At 33.6% G+C, this 10270-nt stretch overlaps 1 pseudogene; it reads right to left on the reverse strand.

Moving 5' to 3' along the window:
* The window catches only part of LOC114902401, a 30614-nt pseudogene extending 22031 nt beyond the window's left edge, over positions 1-8583 (reverse strand).
* Positions 8584-10270: the final 1687 nt, after the last annotated feature.

The following is a 10270-nucleotide window of genomic DNA, read 5'->3' on the forward strand; positions in this document are numbered from 1 at the left end:
ATTAAAAACTAGGAGAAGAAGAATATGTTAAAAGAATGTAATTTATAGGGCTTCCCTGGTGGCGCAGTGGTTGAGAGTTCGCCTGCCGATGCAGGGGACACGGGTTCGTGCCCCAGTCCGGGAAGATCCCACATGCCGCGGAGCCTGCGCATCCGGAGCCTGTGCTCCGCAGCGGGAGAGGCCACAACAGTGAGGGTCCCGTGTACCGCAAAAAAAAAAAAAAAAAGAATGTAATTTCTGTAAAGACTGGGACAGTCTTCTTTTGTGCTTTCTATTATGCTTATGGATATAAACAGCAGGGAATCTTAAATGAAACCAGGAGTTTCCATGCATATTCATTAAGGTCAACTATGTGAAATTAAACACAGTTTACCTATGTCATGTAACGGTATTAAAGAGGCAAACAACAGGCTCCATTAAGGGTGCTTGTAGACAGAAAATATTCAAATGTCTTAAATAAAGTTACCTACTACATTTATTTAAGACATTTGAACATTTTCTGTCTACAAGCATCCTTAATGGACACAAGAGGGAAGAGATATGTGAACATATGTATATGTATAACTGATTCATTTTGTTATAAAGCAGAAACTAACACACCATTGTAAAGCAATTATACTCCAATAAAGATGTTAAAAAAAAAGAACAAAATAAAACCAAAAAAAGATTAAAGTATTAAAAAAGAAAAAGTTACCTACCACATACATACATAGCCAATACATGGTTTACTTTTTTATTCTACTTTAAGACTCATATTTTTCATATTTAATGTTGCTGAAAGATAATGCAACTTATAATTATGTATACATTTAACATATTAGTGTCCTAGTTTTATTAAGTATAATTAACTGATGATAAATAATATTTCATTGTTTTAGAATTGAAGAAATACAGTATTCATATGAAGCCCTTTGTTAAAATCTGGACCTTAGTGGTAAATGCAAAATTTTAATCTGTCTTTGTTATACTTACACTCTTACAGGGGAAAAAAGCCATTAAGTGACAATCTAAATATAATAACATAAAATTAAATATAATTGTATTAAGTATCCATTCTTCAAAAAATTGATTGTCCACAACATGCCAAGTTGTATTCTAAGTCCTAGGGACAGAATGATGAAAAAGACAGACTATACACCCTTTGATAGAGCTTTTATCTAGCAAAGGAAGCAAATAATACCATTTTTTATATGATTAAGGTAAATTAAGGTAATGACAAGTATTATGCGAAAGTTAAATAGAATGAAATGGGAAAGAGTAACTGAGGGGAAGTTGAAGGTTGGAAGGATAATTTTGGCTGCGTGCTCTGTAAAGGTTTCAGTAGTGAAGTAAATTTTGACTCTAAAGGGTATAACATTAAGGAGCTAGCCACAGAAATGTGTAGAACAGAGAAGTGCAAACTATAGGCCATGGGCCAGATCCAACCTGTCTCCTTTTTCCATAAACAAAGTTTTGCTGAAACACAGTTTTGTCCACTTGTTTACATTGTATATAGCTGCTTTACTTCTACAATTGAAAAGCTGCAAAATTATGACAGGGACTATATGGCTCACATACTGCCAAATATTACCATCTGCCTTTATGGGGAAAGTCTGGCCATCCTAGTCTGGAGCAGTGCTGTCCAATTGAACCAAGAATGAGAGAAATGCTTTCCACACTGTTCTGTTAGATGTAGCCACATGTGACAACTGAGCATCTGAAATGTGACCTGTGTAACCAGGTCTAGAGCAAGAACTTTTAGGGCATGGAGAACAGCAATGCAAAGCTACTGCAATAAGCCTATCATATTTCTACAGAAGAAAAAACATCAAGGTAGCTGAAACGAAGGAAGCAAGTGCAAACAGATTGAGTTTTGAGAGGTAGACAGATAACAGATTATAAAATCTTGGAGACAAGGTAAGGCATTTGGATTTTATTCTGAGAATGATGGGAGGTCACTGTAGGCGTTAATGATTATGGGTGGCATAACCATGTAAAATTTAAAAATATCACTAGTGTTTCTGGATATTATAAAGAAAACTTGTAAGTTGTTTTAAAATATAAAATGAGAGCCTTAATATTATCTTGGGTTCAGAGAGCTTTCCTGAGGATGTGTAGGTTAAATTGGAAATGTAAAACCTGTAAGATAGGTGTGGCTGAAAGATAAGGAAAAAGATGGAGTGAGTAGGAATATGTAAGGGAGCTAGGTCATGAATGTCTGGACAAGCATATTAACAATAGAAGATTTAATCTCAAGAGCAATAGAAAACCATTTTTCATAAATGTCTCTTTTTTCCCATAGCTAAACAATGGCACAAATATATCAGCATTAAAAATAAAATCTAAGTCATCACTTTCCATGGCCAGTAACCACCTGTGGCTTATGAGCACTGGGCAGGTGGCTTGTCCAATTTGAGATGTGCTAAAGTTTAAGATACACACTCAGTTTCAAAGACTTAATACTAACAAAGAAATATGTAATATTTCATTAATAAGTTTCATAGTGATCACATGTGGAAGTGATAACATTTCAGATAGATTTAACACAATATATAATCAATTTTAATTTGTTTAATGTTGCTGGAAAAAACCTGAAACTTACATAGTGGCTCATATTTGAGGTGTGCATTGTATTTCTATTAACACTGATCTAAATCCTATAACAGTTAACATATAGGCGTGACAGTAGATTTGAGTAGTTAAATGATTTGTGAAGTGGGCACCCAGTTGAAAAGAGCACATATATTATCATACTTCTGATTCTTAACAGTGCGTCAGAGATGTTTCCTCTGCCATTCTGTAAGGCTGGGAGGCAGTTGCCATTTTCAGATTTGATTTGGCTTAGCTAGAGCATTTGCAAGAGTCAGTATTGCTCAGTGGGGAATGATCGTGACTTAAATATGATTCAGTATATGCTATCCTTTGTTAACTAACTTTTAAAATATTAGTTTTCTTTGTAAATCGTGTGTGTGTGGTGTTCAGTGTTTCCTTTTCTGAGGTTATCTATTCTGTGGATTTACCTTCATCAGCTTAACTTGAGTCTCCAGTGCAAGTATTAGAGTTATTGCTCAATAACTCTATTCCAAAGATCTATATTTCTCATTTCTGGGGGCTATCTCCTTCTCTATTGCTACTTCAAAAAGCATGTAGGTACTATACTACTTTCTCAAATAGTATTGATATTTTTAGCCATTACTTTCCCTCTTTTTTTAAAAGATTGTCTTTGTGGATATGATTAATATATATATGCAATGGAATATTACTGTCATAAAAAAGAATGAAATTGTGCCATTTGTGACAACATGGGTGGACCTGGAGGAGGTTATGCTAAGTGAAATAAGTCAGACAGAGAAAGACAAATACAAGTGTATTTTTTCACTTATATGTGGAATCTAAAAAAAAATTTTAATATATAAATAAACAGAAACTGACACAGATACAGAGAACAAACTAGTGGCTACCAGAGGGGGTGGGGAAAGATAGGTGAAGGTGATTAAGAGGTATAAGCTACAAGGTGTAAAATAAATAAGTTACACAGATGTAATGTACAGCACAGGGAATATAGCCAGTATTTTATAATAACTTTATATGGAGTACAATCTATAAAAATATCAAATCACTGTGTTGTACACCTGAAATTAATATAATATTGTAAGTCAACTCTACTTCAATAAAAGAAAATAAAAACATAATGGGTGTTGGGGGCAGGAAAATTTAGTGCAGTGTTTCGTGACAATTTTGACTTGATTTCTCTAACAAGAATAGAGTGATTGGCCCCTTATCCAAAATCCCATCATGTGTTTGAGGTTTTGGTATCTAGTATGTCTGCTTTTTTAGCCTCCACCACTTCTTCCTTTTCTGTCCATTTCTATCCACAGAGGATTATTTTATTTTTTAGAAGAGCTAGTCCATTTGATATGTTTAATACTCATCATAAAATCTTTAGCAACTTCTTTTCTCTTATGCACAGTATCAACTTGTACAGAGAAACTTTCCCATTTCTCCTGTGACCAACTTAAAGTACCATGACGTACCAAGTCTCTCTAAGAAGACAAAGTGTACTTACCCAGAAAAGTGCTTTATATTTCAATTATGGATCTTCTGACAATTTTCTCATGACTAATTTTTAGTAAATTCCAAACCTCTTGGGAACATTCCAGCTGGGGAACACAATATTAGCCATAATGAGAAATAATGGAATTCTAATAAACCCTGTTCATTTAAAAGACTAATACACAGCTGTTTTGGTTGCTGACAATCTTGTTCCTTATGTATGCTTGGAAAATTTCCAGATAGAAATATCAAGATGTCATTAATGCCTTCTATTTTCCTCTTTTCTCTTTCTATGTTTCATAGATTGTTTCTTACTCTTAATATAGATATCAAACATTTACATTTGGATTAGAACCTATTCCTTTTGCAATAGGCAGCAATGACAAAAGTAGGATCAAGGTAAATTGTAGATCAATTGAATGAGAGCAAACACAATGTGTTTTGTTTATCCATCCATATTTCTATGGACATTTGAGGTGTTTCCACCTTTTGGCTATTGTATATAATGCTACTATGAATGTTGGTGTATACATACTTTTCAAGCTCCTACTTTCAACTCTTTTGTGTATATACCTAAACATGGAATTGCTGGACCTTATGATGATTCTATGCTTAATTTTTGAGGAAACAGCATACACTTTTCAACAGTAGTTATACCATTTTATACTCCTACCAGCAATGCATTAAGGTTCCAATTTCTCCACATTCTCACCGACACTTTTTTTCATTTCATTTCATTTTATTTCATTTCATTTTTATAATAACTATCCTAAGAGATGTGAAGTGATATCTCATTGTGACATATATTATTAGATTGAATATTATTTGAATTTGTTTTTGTGTACTCTGTGTCTTTTGTTTAACTTAATAACCAAATTGACTATTAAAGTGTCATCTGATGTTGATGAATATATGCTACAATGGCCCACCCTATGTCAAGGGCTCAGGGCTTTACTGTATAGTGTGTCCTCTTGTCCTCAGAACTGGCTCCCTACTCATGATTCTATCTAGAGATTTACTTTCTCCTCAGTGTCATCCAGAAAATAAAATGTGATTCAACATTATTAATTAGAATACTTTATCTTGTCAGGACAGCTAAATTTTAATATCTAATGTTAAGAAAAATCTAAAGGTTATATATTACTGTTACAAGACTATTCTAGTCACTCTTTTTATCAATACACTATAAGATCATAAAATTCTCCCTGATCAATCTATAATACTGATAGTTGTGATCATAGACATGTTTGTTGAGTATTATTTTCCTGGCTTTGTTCTATGTACTTATAGTCAATTAAATTGGTTACATCCCACTCTGTAAGATGTATATTATTATCATCATCCTCATTTTAAGTTAATAAACTGAGGAAAAAAGAACTTAGTTAACTTGACCAAAACACAATGCTATTAGTGGAAATTTAGGAATTTCACTTAGAAAGTATGGTTCCAGAGCCTAACTCTTAACTAATATGTTCTTTTACCCCAGATAAACTAAATTAAGTCAATGTCATATATCTGAGTCCTCATGTATATATCTGCTAATACCTCATCTGAATTTAATTTAATTAGTCATTAATTATTCATTATTTAATTATCCATATAACATTTAGTATTGGGGGAAATGGCTGGGCCATGGTGGAAAATAATTTAGAATATGAAAAACTTTGAAAAATGTATTAAGCAATTTGCATATTACATAAGAGGATCACAAAGACACAATAATTGTCGTTAACCTATTTAAAAGATTTTCCATCCTGTTATGTCTTGATCATCTTGTCATTTGTTATTTATGTGACCTAGCAATTGACATAGTTACTGTATTAGTGATCAAATTATATTTCTCACTTGTCAGCTCCAAATGTACTACATCTTCCTCAACAAGGTCAGTACCCCTAAGCTCATCCTTCCTTGAGTACTGTCCCTTAGTCTTAAGGTACCATATAAAGTTGCCTTATATCATACTTATTCTTTTATTATAGCTAATTCTTATTTTAAACGTTTACCATTTAACCGCCTTTGTGATTTCTATCTCTTGATTGGACCAAGACTGCTACAGTTGCAATTGCTACTGTTATGGGAATATATTTTAGGAGTTGTGCCATGTCACCCAGCACATGGTCTTTCAGTATAATTGGTTCGTTGATACACACATAACCCCAAATTTTACCAAATTATAGTTATATAACTTTATTTTTATTTTCTGTGCAATCATTTTTCTTACATTTGAAAATGCTGCCTTCTGGCTCACAATTCAGTGATCTAGGATCAGAGGTTAAACGATAAAACATCAGCATAATGAAAGGGTCTCATAAAAATCCATGGTTTTCTAACGATGAGAAAATTTGGATAACCATCTTACACAGAACCTGCCAAGGAGTAGTGTAATTACTTTTCCTTAAGTATTGCTGCAAACTAATGAATGAGCAAGTGAGCTTCATATATTTTTATTCTCAATATATTATGTCAGATAGTAAAGGGTGAAGGAAGGGGTATTTTGAAATTCAGAAAGGCAGTCTTTCCTAAAGGCAACTGACTTTTTCATTTAAAAAAAAGCAATGTTTTAATAAGTGAGGTGTAACAGCAAAGAACTCATGTGTTTCCTTCAGGGAATGTTTTCCATTTAATTAGGGTATGGGTTATAGATTGGGAGACAGGAGACTTAGTCCATCATCTCTTCTCAATTGTGATAGTGACTTGCTTTGTCACTCACATACTCTTTTGAGTTTCTCGGAGCTGTAATTTGAGATAATGAATATTACTGGTTTAAGATATTCATGGGCTATTTTCCTAAGTCTCTAAAACTTAGGGAAACTATATCAGATTGACAGACTACTTTGTCCCCAACCTACCAGAAATTTAGCCATGATGATGTGGAGCATGCTTATTATGTATAATACTAAATGTTATACCAATGAAGTTATTATCATAGTCACAGAAAAATTACATGTATGTAGTGGAAGTTTGACTTTGTAAGTCTTACAATTATTAAAAAAAAACAACTTCAGAGGAAAGGAAAGTGACTATCCAAAGGTCCAGAGAAATCCCAAACGCCATAAGCTACTCAGTGGAAATCTCAACAAGCCAATTTGAGAATAGCACATAAAATGGGGAGGGAATTTTCCCTCTCTGGTGTGCATCTGGTCCTGAACAATGCAGTCTCACATAAAAATGCCCAAATATTCATCATCAGGAGGATTGACTGAATATACTTTATTATATTCACATAGTACTATGTATATAGTATTCAACTAACAAAAAACCAGCTAACATAATGTAAAAAAGGGACATGTCTTAGTTCATTAGGTCTGCTATAACAAAAATACTATAGGCCAGGTGGCTTATAAACAACAAACATTTATTTCTCACAGTTCTGCAGACTGGGAAATCTAAGATCATGATGCCTGCAGATTTGGTGTCTGGGGAGAGCTTGCTTCCTCACTGATAGCTGTCTTCTCTCTGTAATCTCATATGGCAAAAGGAAGAGGGATCTCTGTGAGGTCTCTTAAGAAAGCATTCATGAAGGCTCCGCACTAGTGAGCTAAGTACCTCCCAAAAGGTCTACCTTCTAATATCATCATATTAGGGATTAGGTTTTAACATATGAATTCTGAGAAGATACAAATATTCAGTCTGTAGCAGGGAGGGAACTACAAATAGAAAATGTGTGTGTGTGTGTATATATATATATACACACATATAATGTACATACACATGTATATGTAAGCACACATAGTAATGCATATTTACTTATATGATTAAAAAAGAAACAATGGAACAATAAATTGTAACATAGGAGGGGGTGGATATCTATAAAAAGGGAGAGAATAATGTGGAGAGGAGCAGGGATAGAAGCTAGACTTTTCTGAATATACTATTTTTATAGTTTTGATTTTGGAACCAAGGAAAGACTTTGCATTAAGAAGGATATTTCAAAAATAAAAAGTAAACTACAACAAATCAACTTTATATTGAATTGGTACAATGCAGAGAAAAAGTCTTTCAAGTGATTTTGAAATACCATAATTTAACTGTATTTGAATTAAGGACAAAAAGAATTGCAAATATAACTTAATATGTCTTCAGAATTAATTTCATTTAGTGATAATTCTGTAGTTATTATTCTGAGACAGCTGTATGTGCATTTGAGAAAAATAAATTGTTAGTTATAGTGATATTATTGCTAACTAGGATTTTTATTGAAGGAAAAAGTAAATAACAGTTATAAGATCAGTAAGACTATGTAAAATCTCTATAGTCCTGAATTTGCCCTGAAAATATTAGGATGTACTCATGACATATTTTGTCTTTTGTATTATATCACACACATATATTATCATGTATGTATATACTTGCATGTATATGCATATTGATCAAGATGTTCTTAATGCCCCCTCAGCTTGACTGTACTTAAACAGGTTTCTTCCTGACTATATGCCCAGACCTCCCTTTTCTTAGAGTGTTTACCTTAGAAAACTTTGTTGTAAATTCTTTGTCTGCCCCTTCGAGATGTAAATCTGCCAGCGTCTTGCCAGTTTTACAACCCAGAGGCATCTTTCTCATGGAACTGGGAGGCATCTATTTGAAATATAATCATCAAGAAAGAGCCCCTCTATCTCTGTCTCTGGAGAGGGGAGGGGCATGACTTTGATAAGCGCCAATGAGCAAACACAGATGTCCTAGTGACATTGACCAACCTTGGGAATGTCCTCCACTCCTTTCCACTAACTCACCCCAGCAATTATAAACACTGTTGCCTTTTATTTCAAGGGTGTTGTATTCAATCTCTTTCCCCTATTGCAGTAGTTCTTAGTAAAGTCTTTCTTGCCTGTTTAACTTTTACAACTTTTATTTGGCAACACACACACACACACAAATTCATTTCAAAATTTTTATTTCCTATCTCTAAAATGCTTGGAAACAATGTCCAGTTTAGTAGCAGTAAGTAATCCTAATATGCAAATTGTAATCTCTAAATATAAATTTCATTAAAAAATGAACAAAGAGACCCTTGGAGAAGTAGCATATACCAAGGCAAGTACCAAAAAAAAAAAAGTAGCTAACAAAAACAGTGTCATCATGTCAAAATGTCTCAGGAACCAACTTGATGGTCCCCCTCCCCCACTGTTAATGATGAAACAATGTAAGCATTTAAGGATATTTGGTTAAAACATAACAAATATGTTTAATTCAAGAATCCATAATGTACTAAAAAACAAAAACACAGGAAGCAAACAAAACAAAATAAATAAAACCCCTCATTGATCATATTTGGTGAGTGCTAAGAAAACAGCTCATTATTTTAGAAACTGGCAAATAACAATAGATATGTATATACAGTTGACCCTTGAACAGCAACGGTTTGAGTGTTAAGGGTTAAGGGTCAACTGTATATTCTATTTCTATCTCTAGCTCTGTATCCCAGATTATAACTGATAAAGGAATGGGATAATTAAAATAGTATCATTTTGCCACCTCTAGTAAATTAACAGATCAACATTTCTTAAAATTACAAAAAAAGAGACAACATTAGCAGTTTCTTGAATAAAAAATGTAAACACCTATACATGAAAGCTGGCTTCCAGAATGGCCAAATGAGGCTCTTGGTGAACTACTCTCCCAAAAAAGCAACAAAAATACTGGCAAAACTGATACTACCAACAATTTCAGAGCTCTGGAAATTAACAAACTCCGTGGAATAAACTAATAGATGTTCATCAAAGAGAAACTACTGAACCTTGATAAGATAGCAGTGTCTGTGGACTTCCAACTTGTGTGCCAACTCTCCATACCCTCCCTCTTTAGCTCTTTATCACAGTAGCCATGAAAACCAGTAGATTCACAGCCAAAGAGAGTATTCATCTCTTTCAGAGCTCCATTAAAAACGTCATCTCTGGATCACAGTGAATATTTTGTCCAAACTAGCAACAACCTGGAAAATCTCCATTCCCATGGTGTTGTGGCTATTTGAATTGACTCAGCAATTAGTTCAGTGAAAAAGAAAGCTCTATTCCAAGGCATTGCCAAAAACGATAGCAATCTGCTGGCAAAATTACAGCATCCACAGTAACTAGAATCCAAGTGACGAAATAAAGATCAGAATACCAGTAAAGGTAATTACATAGGTAAATATAATGGACAGAATACACATGTTTTTATTTGTTAATCTGGTGTTCTATCTGGTTTGAAATGCAACTACTTAAAGCGATAATCATAAAATCATGTTAGTAACGTAAGAAGA

The sequence above is a fragment of the Monodon monoceros genome, unplaced genomic scaffold (genome assembly GCF_005190385.1).
Source record: "Monodon monoceros isolate NGI ecotype Baffin Bay Population unplaced genomic scaffold, NGI_Narwhal_1 Super_Scaffold_20, whole genome shotgun sequence".
In the NCBI taxonomy this organism is placed as follows: Eukaryota; Metazoa; Chordata; class Mammalia; order Artiodactyla; family Monodontidae; genus Monodon; species Monodon monoceros.